The 22,209-nt window shown below is 47.1% G+C and overlaps 1 protein-coding gene and 1 long non-coding RNA gene across 5 annotated transcripts in view; one reads left to right on the top strand and one right to left on the bottom strand.

Moving 5' to 3' along the window:
• Positions 1 to 22,209, top strand: part of NSG2 (neuronal vesicle trafficking associated 2) — a 62,879-nt gene that overhangs the window by 33,427 nt on the left and 7,243 nt on the right. The gene's annotated exons all lie outside the window — the stretch shown is intronic.
• On the bottom strand, positions 1,639 to 20,391 carry LOC129485995 (uncharacterized). 3 transcript variants are annotated; one of them, XR_008658821.2, is made up of 4 exons: positions 19,650 to 20,391; positions 18,431 to 18,626; positions 2,527 to 2,735; positions 1,639 to 1,720 (listed from the first exon to the last, which is right to left on the bottom strand). It is a non-coding gene; the product is annotated as an uncharacterized lncRNA (long non-coding RNA). The 3 variants fall into 3 exon arrangements; XR_008658822.2 differs by lacking the exon at positions 18,431 to 18,626 and having other exon boundaries at positions 19,650 to 20,385; XR_010121670.1 differs by lacking the exons at positions 18,431 to 18,626; positions 19,650 to 20,391 and adding an exon at positions 13,437 to 13,553.

The raw sequence follows: 22,209 nt of genomic DNA, 5'->3' as shown, positions 1-22,209 counted from the left end.
GACTTTAAAAATTAAGGCCATCTCCCAACCTAAATTTATGTTTTCTTCTGGTGCTTTTATGATTGTGTTTTATATGTTACAATTTTGATTCATCTGGAATTTGTCTCTGTGTGAAGAGTGAGCTGGGAATCCAAGTTTATTTCTTTTTGAATGGCAGTTTGTCAGGTGTTCTAAGATCATTTATTAATCTTTTCCCTCTCTGACTTGACATACAACCTTTAAAAAAGATACTGCATTTCCGTATGGGTTTCAGTCTACTTCTGTTCTCTCTTTTCTTCTATTGATCTGACAGTTTTTTGTTATTGTATACCAAACTCTCTCAATTACAGCTTTGTTATACATGTTTATATCTGTGTAAATTATTCTTCTCTCATTCCTTTCACTCCTTACCCATTCTTGCATTTTGCTTTTGCAGGTAAATGTATATATTTATATATGTTATATATATAATGTTATATATAACCCTATATATAAATTAACCTTATTATATATAACCATATATATGTGGATATTTTACTACTGTTACTGTTTACTTGGATTACATAAATTTACAGATTTCAATTTGAGGAGATGCTACATCTTTAAAATTTTGAGATTTTCTTTCCTTTCTTCCCTCCCTCCCTCCCTCCTTCCCTCTCTCTCTCTCTCTTTCTTTTTCTTTTTTTTTTTTTTTGAGACAGTCTTGTTCTGTCGTCCAGGCTGGAGTGCAGTGGTGTGATCTCAGCTCACTGCAACCTCCACCTCTCGGGTTCAAGTGATTGTTGTGCCTCAGCCTCCTGAGTAGCTGGGATTACAGGCACGCACCACCACACCTGGCTAATTTTTGTATTTTTTAGTAAAGATGCGGTTTTACCATATTGGCCAGGCTGGTCTTAAATTCCTGACATCCGGTGATCCACCCGCCTTGGTCCCGCAAAGTGTTAGGATTACAGATGTGAGCCACCATGCCTGGCCTAAAATATTGAGATTTTCTATCTAGAAACAAGATCGCATCTGTTGATGACTTTCATCACTTTCAGTTGAGCTTTAAGATAATTTTTGCAGTTCTTGTTAAATTTATTCCAAAGTATTTTACCTATTTTTTTTTTGTTGTTGTTGTTGATATTGTAAAAGGAATCTTTTCTTTCATTATTTTTTAACTGGGTATTATTTACACTTAATAAAAATGCTTTTGAATTTTGTATATTTATTTGCCACCAGACAGTTACCAACTTCTCTTATTATTTCTAATACTTTGTTTAAAATTTTGATTCTTTGTATTTACAAAGAATAAACAATTGTTCCATCTGCCCATAGTTCTAATATTGCTTCTCTTTTTCTGATATTTAGTTTTCTTATGTTATTTCCTGTGTGCAATTTTTAGACTCCTAATGTCATTTTCCTGTCTAATTGCAGTGGTCAGTACTTTCAGATTTGCTATTTCTAGTGTTTTAGCATTTACATTTTGATGTTTTTTTCCCCCCAAATGCCCTTTCTGCATTTATGGACATGGTGATATGGTTTGTCTTCTTTGACTCGGCATTATGGTAAATTATACTAATATATTTTCAGATATTAAGCCATTCTTACATGTCCTCATTTGGTCATGGTGTACCATGGAGTTCTGTTTGCTAACACATTACTGTATTTAAAATTTTTGCTTTATTAATATTGTGAGGTTGTGTTGAGTTTTACTTTTTGTGCTGTCTTCATCAGGTCTGGTATTAATGTCATTCTGCCTCTGTAAAAAGAATGTACAAGCATTTTTTAAAAAAGAATGTGCAGGCAGATCATGAGGTCAGGAGATCGAGACCATCCTGGCTAACACAGTGAAACCCCGTCTCTACTAAAAATACAAAAAATTAGCCGGGTGTGGTGGCGGGCACCTGTAGTCCCAGTTACTTGGGAGGCTGAGGCAGGAGAATGGTGTGAACCCGGGAGGCAGAGCTTGCAGTAAGCCGAGATCGCACCACTGCACTCCAGCCTGAGCAACAGTGAAACTCTGACTCAAAAAAAAAAAAAAAAGAAAGAAAGAAAGAAAGAAAATGTACATGCATTTTTCTTTCTCCACGTCCTGGAAAATTTGACAGTAGAGAAATAATCTATTTATTTATATATTTTTTAAAAACAGAATTAACCCACAAAATCATCTTAACATTTGGAAGGATGTGGGTAGTTTTCAGTAAATATATGAAGAATTAATATACAAATAAATTTCATTTGTGCCCGACCACCTGTCTGAAGCTTTGAAAGATTACATTTAGAAATGCACCCATTGCCATTCTCTTAATTGTAACTCCCTTCAGCAATTTTTTCGAGTGGCTCCATTCAGTCAATAAGTGTTTACAGAGTAGCTTCCATGTCCCGAGCCTTGGGGTAGATGGTATGGATGATTCATCGAAGTAGAAGACGTGGCCTACAATTTAATGTTCCCAGGGTACTGACATACAGCTGAAGCTTCCATTTATGTGAATTTGATTCTAAAGCAATATCATTTATCATTGAATATTAATGGAGCAGTATTTGCAGATTACCCTTTAGGCTTACATTAGTCATCCTTGGATTTAGAGTTCAGTAGCTCACTCCAGGCTGCACACACTGAGCCAACACATTGTCTTTCCTTCTTGCATGTGAGTCTGGCTTCCCTCTCTGTTGCAGGTCTGCAGAGTAGAGCACACTGATTGCTCTGTGAGGTGTGGCTCTGCCACTGGCTCCCTGTGTGACTCATTTCTCTTCCATGAATTTGGGTCTTTCACCTGTGAGATGGAGACACCGATCTTATTTTGTCATACTTAGATAATATATGTAAAGCATCAGAACACAGTTGGCACCCAGAAAATCTGCATTTACCTCATTTTGGTATCTCCCAAAATACCTAGCTGAGTACTGGGCTATGAAGTACTATGGGGTATGGGACACTTGTTCAAGTCTAGATTATTTTTAGAGCCCTTGACTGGTCTTCCTACTTCCAAAATCCACTGCTCCCCATTAATTTCCATCCAAGCTGCCAAAGTGATTTTAAAAACTCCAGTGGAACCATGTCCATGAATGCTGGATATGAAAGACCCACTGGCTGTCTAGTGCCCCCTGTAAACTCTTCAGTCTGAACCTTATGCTCCTTTCTCAGGCTTCCTCTGCTTACCATCCAAGACTTGCGTTTCACCATCATGGGCCACCCCAACGTCCACACCCTGGGGCAGGCTGTTCTCTCCACCTGGATCCCCCTTTTACTGTCTCCTTCTAGGCTGGCCTAGGAGCCCCACTCCCCAGTGCCATCTCCATCACATTGCTTCTCACCTTGCCTTCTATGAGTCTTTCCTGAGAGCAGACACCACATATATGTCATCCCTGCATCCCATGTGCCTGGCCCAGGGCCAGCAAAGGGCTAGGCATTCAGCTTGTATCTATTGTCCAGTGAACAATTAGGCTTTGGCTTACATGGTAAAATATGAATGAGATTTTCTCCATTTTAGTTCTCTGGGGATCCCTGGGGGAAATTGTTCTTTATAACAGAAATGAGGCCAGGAAAATCAATTGTGTTTCTCGGCTGCAGGAGATGAGGGAACAGCATAACTTTCCTGAATATCCCAGGGCATGGCACTATAACAGAGTGGCAAGAGGTGGACTGTGCTGGAGGCCCCTTTCATTCTTACATGCGTTTCAAGCCAAGCTCAGGCGAGAACTCACCATTCAGCTGCCCACTGCTCATGAAATTCAGGAGCTGGCATGCTTGCAAAGCTTCCTTGCAAAGCTCCTTTCTTCTTTTTAGGTAATAATGAGCTGGTTGGGCAGCTGCTTGGTTGCCGATGACTTTGTAGTTAAACACCCACACTGCAAGATGCTGCCTTCAGTAAATGGAGGGAGAACAAAATACCACAAAAAAGACAGGAGAACGAACACTGATACAGCATCTTCTGGGTTCTAGGCACAGTGACTGCTGCATTTGTCTACTTCCTTGACCTGCATAGGTGCCCTGTGATGGGGACATTATTGTAATCACTCCCTTTGTACAGAAGATAGAGAATGAGAGAGAAGGGACTTGTCCAAGGCCACATGGGTTAGATAGGGGCCATTTGTGCATCTTCTGAGCAATCAGTTTGTTTTTATATTCTGGACTCTATGAATGTTATCACTGACCCGTTTCCTGTCATTGGTCAGGTTTCTGGAAAACCTTGAGCTATATGTCTTGCCCACCTGCTGCAAGTAGGGACACTGTTACCATTCCTGCCTCCAACTTATGGCCATCCTTTTTCCTTCCATTTCCTCCATTACTATTTTTCTCATCTATAAAATGGGAATAACAGTAATTATACTGAACACAACATTGTTGTGGAGAAACTAAGCAAAGTGCGCAGGGCAGAATTGGGCACAGTGTGAACACTCAACGTGGAGCCTGTGAGTTGCCGGAAGTCATTTCTGGAAAAAGATGGAAGTGTAATAAAGAGAAGATGAATGAAACAAGTTAGGTGGCATTTTTTACTTAGCATAGGTTTATCAAGCACCTACTGTAACCAAGCCCTGGCCAGATTCAGGGGCTACTGAGAAGAGTCCTCGGGGCCTTGGGCCTCTCAAGGAGCAAGCAGTTCAGTCAAAACCCAGGTCTGCCACAGGTGAAGGTCAAACTGGCTTTCTCAGCTGGCTTGATGCGAGTTCCTTCCATGGAGCCTGTAGTGAAGAGCATTCCACGCTCTCTGCATCTCCTGTCCTGCTTTATTTTCTGTGTCCAGGAAGCAGCCCAGATCTGAAGCTCACCTCCAGCCATGTGGTTTGTCCATAACCCCTCAAAGAAGAGCTTTGCGTAAAGGAAGACACCCCTGGGCAGACGCCCCACCCTAGGTTGTGAGGCCTCACTCATCCTGCCAGGGCTACGGGGTCACAGTTGAATAAGCATACAAACAGGGGACCCAAATTGCAGCTGCAGCAGGCAGGTCGGCCGAGGGAAGATAATTTCATTAGGTTCCAGGCTCTTGCTCTAATGTTCTATGGCGATGTCTCTGTGGCCTTGCAGGCTGGCTGTGCGTGCACTCCTGTGTCTACTGGATAATTTTCTTGTCTTTGTACAGTCAGAATGGTGGATAAGGATGTGCACGTCCATCTTTTTTGGAGCCAGGAAGAGTGGGTAAAATGCAAGAGTCTGATTTCTGCCCTGATCAAACCATGGGAAAGTTAATTAAGGCTGTGACTCACCAGACCATCTTGATGAAATTAAGCAGTCCAGCCAGGCATCCGGCTATTTTAGTGGCAGGGAGTCAAATGGTTGGCTCTATTGGTGACTCCATAGGTGTGTATTTAAATAATAATGACAGTAATAATAGCTAACATTTATGGGAGCTTTACATCCAGCATCTTTGGAAGTCCACCCAATGTACCTAGTAGGTAGGTGTTATGATTCAGTTAAAGAGATGCAGATAAGGAGACTGAGGCTCAGAGAGGTGGCATCGTGTACTGAAGGTAACACAGCCAGGAAATTGTGGAGCAGAGATTAAATCCTAGTTTGATGGTAAGGCCTGTTCTCCTTTTCCCGCCTCACACTGGTTCTCTTTTAGGCTTCTGCACCCCAGTCTCTGAATAGCCAAAGCTAAACTGCTATATCATCTGTATCCTGAACGCTTGCTAGCCCTTCATTTTCTTAATAACAAATTAAAATTATCATCATGGCAGCAGTAAATAAGCTTCATGACCTCACTGCTCCAAGCCCATTTGCCTGCATTTTGGGACAAACTTGTAGCTACAATCATTGCCTGTGGAAACAGCAAGACTGTGCGATGACATCTTAATTTCCTGAGTTTCACTTTGTACAAAATGACCCTGGTAAGACTTGTGAGGGTTTTCTTGTTTGGATCATTTTTCCCAAACGCTAGTGATTGACAAGTTCGTGGATGAAAGCTCCACATCCCAGGCTAGAGGAAGGCCTAGGTGTACTGAACAAATGTCAGAAAGAAGAGATTCGACCTGGCCTGGCTGTGCGAGGCTAGGAAGTCCTGTCACCTTGCCACAGTCAGATGGGGATTAATGACATCTTTGTCAAACCGCTGTTGTTATTTTGGACTTAAACTAAGGCAATGCACACAAAGCCCAGCTCCTGGCTTATAGGGATGCTCAATGAATATTAGGTCCTTCTCCTCTACATTCTCAAATCCCCCCTTTGTGGTAGGTGGTGGCCTGTACGTATTTGGAGATTTTTGTGGACACATGTTTCAGACCCATTTAACCGCCTGCCCTGCCCTGTAAAGTAACTGGCCACAGGAGCCCATGGTGCCAGCTGGGAGCCAGCTCCCGGCTCAGCCCCAGACAAGTCACACTCCTGGCCTCACCCTGGGCCTTGTTGAACAGATTGGGGTGATTGCTGGCTAACAGACCCCGGGCCAATCACTTTCTGGAAACTTATTTCCTCTAAAATAGGGATAAAAAGCCCAGCCAGACAGAGTTGTTGAAAGGCTTAATGCAAGTAACAAAAGAAAGTAATGAAAGCACCATCCCCAATTTAAAAACTGGGAAACTTCATGTAATTTCACGATCTCTGCATTTCTTGAAAAATCAGATCAGCCATATTAGAATCTCATTCCCGTCCTTGACAATGAGTGTCTGGAGCTGTGCAGCTGCTGTCCCCTGTCAATGAGGCAGGTTCCCTCTAGGTCCTGAGCATGCCACACCAGCCTTTTTCACTCATTGGTGATGTGTGCCTGCTCCCTGCTTGCACAGAGAAGGTCACAGGCCAGGTTGGCTCCTTTCCTCTCAACAGGTCGGTGAGATCTAGGTAAACAGGTTTCCATCTATGACGCACTTGCTTTTGCTTTGTTGCCTTATAAAGGCACAACCTTGTGAGTTAAGGCCTCAGCTTCTCCATCCTATAAGAGGTTCACTGTCAAAGGTCTTAGTATTCTCTGGCCCATATTGAATGATGACTTGAACTTTGAAAATGAAAAACATTTCGGGATTCCAGAGATTTATCTCCTACATCGGCAGGGCCGTCGGACCCTCGCTTTTCTTCCTAACCATTATACCACAGCACATTAATTTGGGAAATGAATTACTACTTTGGAATGTTCCAGTTCAAACTGTGCTTTTTCTCTTTCAAGGATTCCACAAATATTAATGAGTTTCTGGCTCTACACCCAGGAATCACACTTCTATACCTCTCCTTCTTCCCATGGGGAGCTTTCCTCTCTGGGTTCTGAAAGAGACTCCTGAATTATTGCTCATATAAAGTTTGAGGCCACAGATGTTTCGTTTTCCTTTTACTTTCAAAAGGCAATTTACTTAGTGAGATTCATTGGGGCCCTAGAGAATGGGCTTCTTTAATGGGTTTTTGGGGGGCTTCCATGGGGAGCTGACCAAACATTATGATAATGCAATCTTTTTGGTTTGAGGATGGAGGGAACCTGTGTATTCCATGCTGCAACAATCATATGGCCACTCCAGAGGCTGTGGAGTGAGTAGACGGTGCACATGGCCTTTGGGGTCACACCTGAATTCAAATCCTGGCTACTCCATTCATTAATTGAGTTTCCTTATAGTCAGGTGACTTAACTACTCTGGGTTTCATTTTCTTCATGTATAAAATGGGAAAAATGACAGGATCTACCTTATAGAGTTGGTTTTAAAAATTATTAGTAAGAAATGAGGCTGAGCATGGTGGCTCATGCTTGTAATCCCAGCACTTTGGGAGGCTGAGGTAGGAGGGTTACTTGAAACCAAGAGTTTGAGACCAGCCTGGGAAACACAGTGAGACTCCATTTCTACAAAAAAATAGTAATAAAAAAATAGCTGGGCATAGTGGTGCACGCCTGCAAGTCCTCCTACTTACAGGAGGCTGAGGTGGGAGGATCACTTGATCCTGGGAGGCTGAGGCTGCAGTAAGCCAAGATCGCACCACTGCACTCCAGACTGGGTAACAGAGGGAGACCCTGTCTCAAAAAAAAAAAAAAAAAAAAAAATTGTTAACAAGAAATGAAGTTAAAATAACTACATCATGTTTAATAAATTCTAATATGCATCTTAAGCCTTTCCAATGAAATCATCTTGGATATGAGAGCGCAGCCCACAGACAAAGCCAACTCCTTCTTTAGGGATTGACCCCAATTGAGGGATTAGACAGAACAATGGGCAGTAAACAGGCCCTCCACAGATGTTACCTCTCAAACCTGTCTTGCCATTTTAGGGCTGTCATTTCTATCCAAGAGAGGATCTTTACAGGAATTCTGATATATTGACTTAGATGCCATTTACTGAACACATACTGTTTCAGACCGAAGCCAGACAGGTGAGCTCCATAATCTCATTCCACCTTTCAGCGTTTTGGGGTGTGAGAGGGCATTCTAGTTCCTGTTTTATGAATGAAGAAACTGAGGCTTAGAGATATCACAAAACTTGTTCAAAGTCGCACAGGTGGTAATAGTGGGAAAAGCTGCAGGCGGAGAGTCCATCTGCCCCCAGAGGCTATACTGGCTCCAGACCAGCTCTGGCCAGTAGTGAAGGCTGTCTTCAGCCTCATTCCAGTATTTCACAACACCCCAAGGAAACGATTCCTTTTCTTCTTATTAGGCCAAATAGACCAACAGAAATATCATGATCACCCTGGTTATCTCCTATTCTCAGATATGTGCATGAGTCTGATAAATCCAAAACAGGAGAATGAATTCATTCATATTGAATAAATGCAGTCTGTTTGGCATGAAAAAAACTCATTTGAAACATGGGAACTATGGGACCGGGAGAGGAACAAGACTTTAGATCCTACGGCATGTTCCTTCTCCCAGATCCTTGGTCTTTGGGCACCTGCTCTATGCCAGGCGCTGGTCTTGGCATTTCCACACAATGATTTCATTTCCTCCTTACATCAGTGCTTCAAGGTGGCTATTAGGATCCTCATTTCCAGATAAGACAGCTGAGCCCAGGAAATGTAATAAGAGACCCAGAAAGTGATGGGTGGGAATCTAAGCGTGCATGTTTCTGGCTTCAGGCCAAAGCTGAGGTCAAGACCTGGTTTTTCTCTTTATCAGGACAGAACAGATGGATGCAAAGGTGAAGTCACAGTGAAACATACTTCCTGACCTGGGAACATGTGGGCTTTAAGGGCAGACTTGGCTTCTAGGTATTATTTAAAGGGGAAATTGGCGAGCCCCTTGAAGGGGCTGAGTGGATGTGGGGTCAGCCATGACCCCCATCTGCATACTGATACTGACAGGGATCAGAAAGGGGCTTTGGATTCTGGAATCCCACCACTCTTGCCTTCTAAGGCTCACTGACAAGGAGGTCTGTCTATAAGGACAAGCCCCAAATGGCAAAGAACTGCTGTACTCACCTGGCAAGCATCCGTAACTCTGAAGGGCAGCACCTCCACTAAGCAAAGCTGGGGTTGAGGCTCAGGATGGGGTCCTCAATGAATTTGCAGATTCCTGTCCTGTTGTGCCCACCCTCACCCCAAAGAGGGGTCTCATCCTGCAGTGCAAGGAGGCATTCCAAAGTGTACGCCACCACCAGAGGAAAACCCATGAGGTGAAAGGTAGGAGAGGGTGTATTTTTTTTCCATGTCTAGTGTCAGGCTCACTGAAAGATAGTTGAAGTCAGGATGCCACAGGGAAGGAGAGGAAGAGGGTCTTATTCTTCCTGCACAGAGGAGCCTGGCCCAAAAAAGATACCCCAGGCTTCTCTGTGCAGGAAGAATGAGACCCTTACCCTCATCCTGACCCATGAGGAAAGAAGGAAAGGAAGAGTTCGTGAGGATTTTGTTGTTTGCATGTTTCAGACAGTTCTTGCTTGATTTGTTGCCCAGGCTGGGGTGCCCGACTCACTGTAGCCTCAAACTCCCTGGGCTCAAGTGATCCTCCCAGCTCAGCCTCCTGAGTAGCTGGGACTGCAGGCATGCACCACCACCCCCAGCTAATTTTTACTTTTTTCTTTTTTGTAGAGATGGGATTTTGCTATGTTGCCCAGGCTGGTCTTGAACTCCTGGCCTCAAGTAATACTCCTGCCTCGACCTCCCAAAGTGCTGGGATTATAGGCATGAGCCACCATACCCGGCCAGGATGAGATGTTAGTGGGGCCTGGGCTCTGGGAGGCAGGAAGAGAAAGGCAAAAGGCTGGAACCTGGTGCCTGCCTTTTAAGGCACAGGGTCCCTGGTAAAGCATAGCTCGTTACCAGTTCGACCCTGAAAAATAAGACACGGAATGCCTTCTCCTGCCTTCACATTGAGCACAGGGGCAGCTGTGTTGACGGTCCCCAAGACCATCCCCAGGTTCAACAATTCACCAGGAGGACTCACAGCACTGAGCATATGGCTGTATGCATGGCTGTGATCTCTTACAGCAAAGGGATACACAGCAAAATCAGCAAAACAAAAGAAAAAAAGAGCATGAGGCAAAGTCGAGGGGAAACCGGGCACAACCTTCCAAGAATCGTCTCCCAGTGGAGTCATGGAGGATGCACTTCATTCCCGCAGCAGTTTCAGAGGCGCGTGGGAAATGTCCGCCAGGGAAGCTCGTTAGAGACTGTCTCCAGGGTTTTCACTGGGGGCTGGTCACATAGGCACTGTTTGCTTAGCACCCACCCAAGTTTCAGACTCCAGGTGTTCAACCTAAGCCATATTGTAAGTACAAGTTAGGCAGGGTGAGCCACTCCTATCAGTTCTGGGGATGGTGGGAACACTCTTAAAATCCAGCTTCCCAGACACCAGCAAAGAGGCCAGTCTTGCATGCAGACCTTGCCAAGGGCACCAATCTCAGGCTGGCTGTGTGAACTGTTTTGTGTGAAAACGCCCTCCAAGACTCCTCCCAGGTAGAGTGTGTCTGTGTGTCTGTGTGTGTTTGTTTAGGGCAGTGGAGTGGGGAGGTAGAAGACAGGGTAGAGATTCCTTCCTCCTCATGGACAAGGTAGCAAATTGAGCACAGGGGCAGAAATGCCATCTTCCCCAACATGGCTGACTTATGTCCAGAGGAGATACTGCTGGGTATGCTAGACTGTGGTATTAGCAGGCATTATTCTTATCCTTGCAAGAATTACAGGGAGACATGGAGTAGTTTATCTGGCAGGGGAACCCCCACTGGCATGCCTAGCAGTGCCACACATTGAAATTTGGGGATGATTTTTAATTTTCCAAACCAACTTTGCTGATCTGATTCTTTTCTTCTTCCTTCCCCTTCTTCTTCCTCTTTTTTTTTTTTCCGTCAACTTTTCTGCCAAGAAAGGGGATTAAGGAATGGAAGTAGCTTAATGGAACAAGCTATTTGGGCTGCCGGGCTCATGTCTCCATGGAGATGGTAATGCAGGCTGTGTCTAGACAGACGGTTGGCAGGGATGCAGCGAGACAGTTGTGCGCCTCTGACTGGAGCCGGGATCTGCACGGATGGCCCTCTGGGCTGAGGGGGATGGTCTGGCCCTGCTCTGGGGCCTGTCTCTTGGGGTTGGATGGAGCAAATAGATGTGAGTTCTTCTTCCGAGTTCACCTGTGTGCCCTTTGTGCAGGCCCAGGCCAGGAGCTGGGCAGGCGGCCACCGAGGCACAGGCCCTACTCTTGAGGGGCTCATGGACTGCTGGGGCAGGCTGATGTGTTACGTGGCTGTGATAGCACATGTGATGTATGGCCGCAGCTGGAACTGATGGCCTTGGGAGCCTGGGGGGGCCTTGCTCACAGAGGAAGTCTGGGAAGGTTTCCTGGTGTGTGTGTGGAGCACCCTCTAAGTGGGAGGCCGTGGAAGGCATGCCAGTAGCAGACAGCCTCGAACTTTCAGGAACTAGGACAGTCCTGTGTGTGTGTGTCTGAGGCAGGAACAATTAGTGAAGTGGGACAGGTAAGCAGGGACCAGATGATGGAAATAGCACAGTGCCAAGGAAATAACACGTGTTTTGGATCCAGGAAAACCTGGCTTCTAGGTCTTGCTTTACTACTAATTGGCTGGATAATCCATTATTTAATCCACAATTTACCCAACATCTGCAAGCCTCAGTTTTGCCATCTGAAAACCAGGAATATCAACAGTCCTCACTTTATGGAATCCTGGGTAGGATTTAGTGAGATGATACTTGTCAAGTGCTGAGTAGCTGACGATTTAAGGATGTGAGTTTCTTGCCCTCCTTTATTCAGAAGCCAGACAAAGGATTTTGAACATTGTCTTGCTCCAATGACAGCCTCCAGGCTACTTGCATTCAAACCTCCTGGATTTGTATGGCAAATGCTGATTTCTGGGTGTTATGGTAGAACAAGGGGATCAGAATCTATGTGTACTCAGGACTCTGCATCTTACCACCCTCCTTAGATGGTTCTGATGCTTAGTCAAGTCATAGACCTGCTGTGCCAGGAGATGGGAAGTCAGGGGAGGGCTTTCAGCCCCACCATGCAATGTTCAGAAGAGTAATTTAAGAAGATAGCTTTGGTGGCCAACAGGGAGAATGGTTAGGGTTGGGGAGGCAGGAAGGGTCAAAGAGGAAATGATCCATGTCAAAGGTGCTGTCCCATTAATATGAATCATCAGCAAAACCCTTAAAGGGTGGGGCCCTCAGGCCCTGGGGAAGGTCAAACACAGAGGGTATGGCCCTGCCCTTGAGGGGCTGTCAGTTGGCTGGGGAGGATGGATCACAGATGTAATACAGTGTAATACCCAGGCAACACAGACTAATACTCAATGGCTTCGTGCTGAGGGGATAGCCAAACCAAATTCATAAATGATGCATAATTATAAAGATAACAACAATGACAACAAGAAGCATTAATTTGTCACTTTAGCATTTACATGGCACTCTTTCCTCTTGCATTTTATCATCTTGATTGTACCTCATGACAGTTTTTCGTACATTAGCGCACTGATTTAGAGCCATTGTGTAGGTGGTGAGGTCAAGGCTTGTCTTGATTCTGAGGTGGCCCAGACTTGGCACGTGAGGATGCTCTATGTGATTATATAAAGTTGGAGGGGCCACAGTGTGTAAAATGGGATGGAACAGAAGGAATCAAGATTTAAGCTGGGATCCATGTAGATGGGAACAAGAAGCAAGCCTATAAAAACATATGGGAGATTGATGGCAGGATTATAATAGGTATTTTTCCTTTTGGATTTTCAATATTGTTCTTATAATAATGGTGCAATATATTTTTAATAAAAATGAACTGTAATGTCATTGTAGGTTTATAGGCAGTCTAACATATGGTTAGCCAGCTGGGCTTCTGAGTGAGACAGGTCTGAGTTATAATCCTCACCCTGCCCCTCACATATGTAAGGTCTTTCCATCGCTCTCTGATACAACATTGTACAATGGGTGCATTGATAGCACCCACTTCATGGAGTTGCAGGGGCATGAAGTATTGAAATGTATGTAAGCATTCCATGTATGCTAATTAACTAAAGGCTTCCCGGGAAAGGCTGAGCATCTACTAGGATAGGCTAGGCCTATTCTGAGGGCTTTTAGGCACTACCATGCCCCGCCATCCAACAGCTATTGTGAGGCAGTTATCAGTGTCACCTACCTTTCAGAGAAGTAAGCTGAGGGTTCCAAAGGGTAAGCAACTTTCCCAGCTTCATTGGTGAGCAGGTGGCGAGCTGTGCTTTCAGTCTAGACCTTCTGGCTTCGAAGGCTCTGCTTCATTCACTACTTAGTACTAGGGGAAGGGCTAAAAAAACCCCAGGTGTCATCTGGGCAGACTTTACAGAGGTTGCAACCCCTTTGAACTTTCTGCTCAAGCCCTATTGTCAGGATCTTTGGGGCTCAGCCAGGAACAAGGTGCCAGGAGGCCTAATTCTGTCTCTGGAGGTTCCAGCTGCCACATACAGAAGGCAAATGTCTGTTTGGCAGCCCTGTTTTTATTTCCCCACAAAGTTTAATTTCCCTGATGTGAGTGGTTCTATTGCTTTGAGGTTTCCAGGGTTTGCATTCTTCATAAAAAAGACTGGTTTATTGTGCACTGTGGTGCTAAGATGTGGCAGTACCTGAGTGTTAATGAAGTTCATGTTTTCTGACTTGATGAGCGTCCTAGATCAGCATCCTGGCTTGACAGTGGAAGGGTTTTTGGTTTTCTCCACTGTCTTCCTAATTCCTGAGGTTTCTACCTGGGTGGTGACATATCTTCCTAGAATAAGTTTATAGTATGCATTGTGCATGGTATCTTGCTTCATTGCACTATTACAAGCAAATGTGGCTGCAGGACAGGAAAATATGTATCACAATGCCAGTTAAGGTATGGTTAGGGTTGAGGGCTTTAGAATGAGATACTCCAGAGTTCTAAGCAGGCTGTACTCCTTCAGTAACCGTGTAGCCTCAGACAATTTACTAAACCTCTCTGTGCTTTAGTTTCTACAGCTGTAAAATGGGGGTAATAATTCAGCTTCCAGGGCTATCATGAGGTTTAAAAGAGATCACACATAAAAATCACTCGCCAAATGCCTCACTCATTATTGAATAGTCAGTAAGTGATTGTTATTATCAGGTAAGCCCATAGGCTGGGCCAATAATACCAGGCAATTTATAGGCACCATCTCATTTAATCTTCACAGCAATCCTATGTGGTGGGATTGATTTTTTTGGTCCCCATTTAACAGATGAAGAAAAAGGGGCTCAGAGAGATGAAGCATCTTACCCAAGGTCACACAGCTCGTCAGAAGCAGAAGCGAGATTGACCCCTGTCACGATGTGGTCATAGTTACTGCAGAGAACTGCCTAAATACTTTCCAGAATGCAGGGTCCAGCTCTCCCAGCTGTCAGAGAGAAGCTTCTCGTCTTTGAGGGGCACAGCAGGTAGACAAAGAGGCCACTTCAGGGTCAACTAAGAATTCTTCTAGCATCAGAAAAACTATACTTCAGATGACCATATGCAGTGATTTCATCCAACTGGGTTCTTCCCTTCCCTTCAGTCACTATGCCAAGCTATAGAACAGTTAAGACAGGTCCTGAAAACTCACTGCAGCCAGTGCTTTGTACCAAAAATGAGGATAAGGTGTGGGCTAGGGAATGAATTAGCCTCTCCCTATCCCATGCCAGGTCGTGAGTTGGAAGTTGGGAATAAGATTTGGTCCCTGTCCACATGACACACACAGTGAACAATTGTAATCCCGTAGGCTGAGTGCTAAGTGGTAGATGGATGCACAAAGTGTAGTGAGAGCACAAATAGGCAAAGGAAGGCTTCTCAGAGGAGGTGACACGGTGAGTTGGGCTTTGAAGCCTGACTAGGAGTTCACTAAGGGGAGAAAGGCTGAAAAGATATGCAAGAGCAGTTCATATGGCAGTCTTCCTGAGTGGTTGGCGCTTTTGAGGTCCATGCTGAGGAGCATGGCAGACAATATGGGGGAATAGAGGAGCCCACATTTGTAGCACGGATACCAGGCACTGCGGGAGGGCGCTGTATTCATTTCCTGGAGCTGCCAAAACAAATAACCATAAACTGTGTGGCTGAATGCAACAGAAACGTGTTCTTTCACAGTTCAGGATGTCAGACATCCACTGCTGAGGTGTTGGCAGGGCCACATTTCCTCTGAAGTCTCCAGGGAAGAATCTCTCCATTCCTCTTCGGGCTTGTGGTGAGCGCAGGTGTTCCCAGCCCTGTGAATGCATCACTCCAATCCCGCCTCCCGTTTCATGTGGCTTCTCTTCTCTCTGTGGGTCTGTCTCCCTCTGCATGTCTCTAATAAGGGCACTGCTTGAATTCAGGGCCTGCCTGAATAATCCAGGATAATTTCATCTCAAGATTCTTAACTAAATTACATCTGCAAAGACCCCTTTTCTAAATAAGATCACATTGACAGGTTCTGGAGATTTGGACTTGGGCATGTATTTCAGGGGCCACCACTCAACCCACTTTCAGGTCCCACATGCATTATCCCATGTAACCCTCAGAACTCCGAGAGGCAGATGTTGTTACAATTCCCCTTTGACAGAAAAGGAAACTCAAAAGATTAAAGGTAGACTTTATGCAAGCAGGGACTCCCCTGTCCTCTTTGTATGCCCAATGTGTGCAATTATCTCTGACACACTGTAGGTGCTCAGTTAATAATTAGTGAATAAAATATCTCAGCCCAAGCTTTATGAGGAGCATAGCATAGGCTAAGAGCCCAGGCCACGCTACATAGAGCTAGATGCCTGGCTGGATTACTTAATGAGCTGTGTGACCTTGAGAAAATTATGCAACCTCTCTGTGCCTTAGTCTGCTCATCTGAAAAATGAAGATATAATAGCACCTACCTCATAGGGCTGTTGTAAGGTTTGCAAGAGCAAATCCATGCACAGTGCTGAGAACAGTGCCTGACACAATCAGTGCCTAGTAAATGGAAGTGGGAAGTATTACCCCACACTGCGTCCCAAGCGGGGCGGCAGACAGGTGAGGTTAATTAAAGTGCCCTAGGAGAAGTGTCTTGAAGAGCTGTGATCAGACAGGGTAGCAGCTCAACATTGCCTGAGGACTTTTGGGGAAGACTTTAGGGAGGAGGAGATAGTTGAGCTGAGTCTAGGGTGAGCAGGGACTTGACAGGCTGAGGAGTGGGAACTGGCATTCTAGGCAGAGACCAGCAGCTGCAAGATCATGGGGGTGGGGAAAACTGGGGTGCCTGGAGCTTGGAGGGCCAGGGTTGGGGCTGAAAAGGGAATGGAGGTTAAATCTGAAAATGCCTTGTCTGCTCTGCCAAGGAGATGAGCCCTTATCCTATAGGTGTGGTGGCTCGTTCATCAGGGAGGCAGTGTGACCAAGTTGGCTTGTTGGAGAGTCTAGGGCAGACTGGAAGCCTAGAGGCTGGAGGCCCAGGGGCAGTGAGGCTGCTGCACCCAGGGGAGAGGTGATGGTGGTCTGGCCAGGGGGCTTATGATGAATATGGGGGCAGGGGGAGATAAATAAGCTGTGTCATTGGCAGAAGCTGCCAGAGCTGGTGTCTGCCTGGGCATGGCTCTGGGGGAGAAGTGGAGGCAGGGGTGGCTGCAGAGTCAGACCCCAGATGCAGTGGGCAGCGCTGCCTCCTGCCACAGCTGAGACTGGTCATGGGCATGGTGAGGTCAAGGTGCCCATGAGACAACTTGGTGCCTTTTCTCGACTTACCTCTTACCAACTGGGGAACCTTGGGCAAGTCACTTCACCTCTCAGAGCCTCACTTTCTCCATCAGCAAAATGGGAATAATAATTCTACTTCATATGATTGTGATGATAGTGTATACTACGTTCCCAATAACTCTTAGCATCTGTTATTATTGTTACGACTCCTGCCACTGTGATTAGATGGAGGGAGAGTCGTGGGGCAGTGGTCGCTGTGACTGTAGTCATCTTTGCCAGAGTCACCAACTCTGTGCTCTATTTTGAATTCTTCCTCTCTTGTCTCTTGGATCTCACAAGCCTGAAGAGGAATCTTGGGTGCATCTTCGTGGATGCCAACCCAAACTCTGATTCTCTTCAAGGTTAAAGTGCTTTTGTTGGGCACATGTGTGGGGTGGTGGGGTTGAGGAGAGGAAAGAGAACAGGAGGAGACATGCAGGTGCTTCCGTGCACCACTACACCTGCACATGGCACGGTTTGGGCCAGGGTGCATGTCTGCCTGCTTGTGGATGTCTGGGGGGAGGCTGTGTGTGTGCATGTGTGTATGTCTGTGTGTGTGTGTGTCTTTCTCAGTGTGTGTGTCTGTGTGTGTGTGTGTCTGTGTCTCTGTGTATGTCTCTGTGTCTGTGTGTGTGTAACTGTGTCTCCCTGTGTGTGTGTCTCTGTGTGTTTCTCAGTGTGTGTGTCTCTCTGTGTGTGTCTGTCTCTCTCTGTGTGTAACTGTGTGTGTCTCTTTGTGTCTCTGTGTGTGTCTCTCTCGTGTGTGTTTGTGTCTCTGTGTGTGTACCTTTCTCTCTCAGTGTGTGTGTCTGTGTGTGTGTAACTGTATGTGTGAGTGTGTCTCTCTGTGTGTGTCTGTGTGTGTATGACTGTGTTTGTGTGTCTATGTGTCTGTCTCTCTCTCTCTCTGTCTCTCTGGTCTTAATTCAACTCAACACTGCAGGTCAGGAAATGTTTCTGATCCCCACTTTGTATGAGTCACTGCTGGGCACAGAGAAAAGGGTGCGACTCGCTTGCTGCCCAAGGCCTTCCCACAGAAGGTGGCTGGGAGGCGAGAGGGATGATGGGGATGCAGTGTGCTCCTATGGAGGAGGAACTGAACCAGGCCCCAGCTACAGAGTGGGGATGGATTGGGGGTTCAGGGCTGGATCTGAATGCTGAGGAGATGTTCTCCTTGCTGAGGAAGGGCACACAGGGGCTCCAGGCCTGGCCCAAGGCCCAGAAAAGCAACTGCAGGAGCTGTCAGGGTGCCGGGGCTGGAGGGGGACAGTGTGAGCCAGTGGGGAGAGGTACATGAGACTGGAGGGTGGTTGAGGGGGTACAGGCTGAGCGAAGATGTTACCCTGACAGCACCAGGGCTGCCTCTGTGGGGAGCTACGCTCTTGGGCAGGACAAGGGTGATATTGGCCTCCAAAGCCCTAGGGGGCTGGCCCCTGCCTTCCTTCCAGCCTCACCTCAATGCTTTCTCCTCCTTGTCCCCTTTGTCACAGCCAGACTGCTTCTTCCAGGCCCTCTGTAACCTCGAGCTCCTCTTCCTTATAGGATCTCTGGGCAGCCTAGAATGCTGCAATGCTCTGGCCCGGGATTGCCTGGATCCCAGTCCCCTCTCACTTCCAGGACCACCTCGTCAAAGGGCCCCCTTCGTGTGCTCTGTTCAGACCACATTCAGTGCTTGGTTAGTGGTTATTTCCTTGGTGATTTGCTCACTGAATGTCTGACTCTCTCCCTCCTGTGAACTCCTTGAGGCAATGACTGCACAGCATCCGGCTCACAGTAGGCCCTTTAATAGACTCGCACTGAGCGGACGATGAGTGGCTGAGTGAGTGGATGAGGGGAGACGGGTGCAGAGAGTGTGATTCCGTGGTAAGGACTGTGCCTCTAATGAAACCCTCCAATCTAGCGCTGGAGAACTAGCGAGCGGTTTATTGCGAGGCTCAGGTTGTTAAATTCAAGAGGTGAAACCAAGGGTTTTAGAACGTCTCTGAGGATGGAGGTTATATAAACCGAGTCAATAAATATTCATGTGGAGTCCTGCTTTCATGTTCAGAGGTGCTTTGTGGGGAAGTGGGAGTTTCTCTCCCCAGCCCTCTTAGGCTCACCCGGCATGGCGGGAGCTTTGTTGCACGGATCAGGCACGTGGGCCCATGAATTTCACAAATCCACCAGAAAGGGAGGCCAGGGAGGCCGGGTCCAGCAGAATGCCTCGCAGAACTGAAACCTGCCTGTAGGAAATCTTGCCCTGGAACCAAACCAGGACTCTCCAGCTCCCACCCCACCCCAGCAACCACTGACAACTCCGTCATCCAGAATCCAGAAAGCTCACCGGTGGAACTCGCTGGCCTGAGCCGGCCCTTCCTCCTCTTGTCTCGCAGTGTTGTGCTCACCTCCTATGCCATCTTAGGCCATTGACCCCACCCCACTGCCCCGGCTGGCCTCAGCACCTGGGGCATGCCCTACTACATCGGCCTTCCCACTGGCCCCCTTGCCTTCAGCCATCCCCCTGCAAACATGCCTCCTGTTGCCCCCAGAGACATCACTCCAAAACATAATTCTCACCCTGTCGCTTCCCTGCTTAGAACTGTCACTGGCTCCCTGTTGTCCTTGAGATCAAGTCCAAGTGTAATCTGTTCTCTGCCCCCTGCCCAGGCCCCCAGGCTTCCCCATCACTCATACCCCTTGGGCCAACCATGCCAAGGCCTGTGATGCCTCCAGAACAGCCCGTGTGCTCTCCATGTTCTGTCCAGGGCTGATGCCATTTCCTCTGCTCAGAGCCTTCTTCCCCTCAACCCTAATGTTCTTCCATGAAGTCACTTCTGATGTCACATCCCCCGGGAGGACTTCCGTGATGCCCCTGCCCCCAAGTTGGTTAAGTCCAGCAGCCCCCTGTGCTGCTGGCCTCAGTCATGGTGTCACCTCTGCATTGCAAGTGTCTGCACCCGTCAGTCCATCTCTCCCTCTCCCTGTAGACTGTGAGGCCTCAGGAGAGAGAGAGCCTGTGCCTGATTCACCACAATGTACTGTCTGACCTCCCCAGACTCTTAGGGAATGACTGGCCTTCAGTTGCAGAAGTTACCAAATTCAGGACAGGGAGGCAAACTCTCCTTCAGCTAAAACAGCCTCCATTGAGCCTAATTCTGGGGTCATGGAGCATGTGGTGAGGCCTGGCGGAAGTTAGCCCTGCTTGGGCAGAATCCCATGGCCTGGGCTGTACCCGTAGCAACCAGTCAGCATTAGACCCTTGACTCTGACAGTCAGAGAGGACACCCCGGCAACTGTCAGCACAAAGGACTGCTTGCATGTGGGGACCACCTGGGGGCTTCGCAACACACTGAGGCCTGGACTGCACCCCCAGAGATTCTGGTGTAGTTGGTTTGAGATAGGGCTAGAGCACCAGGATCATTGGAAATGTTTGAATCCCAATGTTTTTTTTGAGATGGAGTTTCACTCTTGTCGCCCAGGCTGGAGTGCAATGGCACCATCTCAGCTCACTGCAACCTCCGCCTCCCAGGTTCAAACGATTCTCCTGCCTCAGCCTCCCTAGTAGCTGGGATTACAGGCATGTGCCACCACGCCCGACTAACTTTGTATTTTTAGTAGAGACGGGGTTTCTCCATGTTGGTCAGGCTGGTCTCAAACTCCTGACCTCAGGTGATCCACCCACCTCAGCCTCCTAAAGTGCTGGGATTACAGGTGTGAGCCACCGATCCTGGCTATCCCAGGGGATTCTAACATGTGCAGCTGCTTGAGAACCACTCACAGGTAGTCCTACTAGAGCAGCGCTTCTCTTCCTGGTTACACATGGTAATTACCTGGACAGCCTTGTCCTGGACCCATGGAATTAGAATCCATGGGGGTGGTGACAACCTAGGCATCAGCATTGCCGAGCTCCTCAGCTGCTTCTAATGTGAAGCAGGGTTTGAAACCACTACCTCAAAGGGACCTCCCTCCCTCCCTTTTCTTTTTCCAGAAGCATTTGCTAGAGGCCTGCTCTGTGCTCTGTGCTCTCTAGCCCTGGTGGCACTTTGGTGAATCAGCCCCTGCAGTTCCTATTTGGGATTTCTTAACTCAGCGGACGTTAGCAGGGGAAGAGCCCACCCTGTAAGGGGAACCTGTCCCACAGGCGGGCTTGCTGGGTCCTGCACCAGCTCCTAGTGCCCCTTTACTAAACTGCTGCTGACCAGGGGCTGCATCCAGCCCTGTCTGGGCATGTCCATACCCGTGTTGGGAGGTCGTGCCCGGCTCCTGAGTCTCCCAAGAGGCCTGGGACTCTGCCTAGGCAAGGTTTGGGGTTGCACATGGTCAGTGGGATGGGAAGCTTTCCAGCAGCTCCCTCAGACCCTGCATCAGGCTGGAGGCAATGGCAGGCTGGGGCTGAGGCTCTGAACTCCCTCCTGTGCACGCACGAGCTCTGCAGCTGCACTGTAGTCCGTGAATGAGCCTGCGACTATAGGCAACGCTCTTGGCTGGGCCCAGGTGTGTTCTCTTTGAGGGGAGGGGATGCCAGCAGGATTTTAATGTCCCTTTAATAGAAAGGGTCACCACTTAGGAAATTGGCTGTCTGTCCCCACAGCAGAGCTGCAGGTGCCAGGATGCTGTCTGAACTCTGGGCATTTATTTTAAAAAACTAAGAGAAAACTCATGTAACATAAACATAACAACTTTAAAGTGAGCAGTGTGGTGGCATTTAGTGCATTCATAATGCTGTGCAACCATCACCTCTGTCTAGTTTCAAAATGTTTTCATCACCCCAAAAGGAAACCCTATACCCCTTATCAGTCATTCCCAATTCCCCCAGACCCCCTAGTCCTAGCAGGCTCCAGTCTGCACCTGCTTCTGTGCATTTCCCCATTCTTGGTGTCTCATCAGATGGAATCACATGACATGTGGCCATTGGCATCTGGGTTCTTTGGCTCAGCATCATGTTTTGAAGGGCCGTCTGCATCTGCAGCTGGTCCTTCATTCCCTTTCGTGGCTGAATAACATTCCCCTGCATGGATAGACCACAATTTGTTTATTCATTCATCAGCAGATGGAAATTTGGGCTGTTTCTACCTTTTGGCTATTGGAAAATCTGGGCATTTAAAATTTTTTTATATCTGTACTCCAAACACATGCTGATCACGTGTTCCTATGTCCTCAGCATTTGTGAGTCATGGTCTTGGGTGGCCCCCTTTCCCGTACTATTCAAATAGGAGTTTCCTAGGGTGCATATGTGTCTTCAGGGTATCTCTTG

This window comes from Symphalangus syndactylus, chromosome 7 (genome assembly GCF_028878055.3).
Source record: "Symphalangus syndactylus isolate Jambi chromosome 7, NHGRI_mSymSyn1-v2.1_pri, whole genome shotgun sequence".
NCBI lineage: Eukaryota > Metazoa > Chordata > Mammalia > Primates > Hylobatidae > Symphalangus > Symphalangus syndactylus.
The sequence above is the reverse complement of the archived record's forward strand: the minus strand, read 5'-3'. Positions and strand labels throughout refer to the sequence as shown.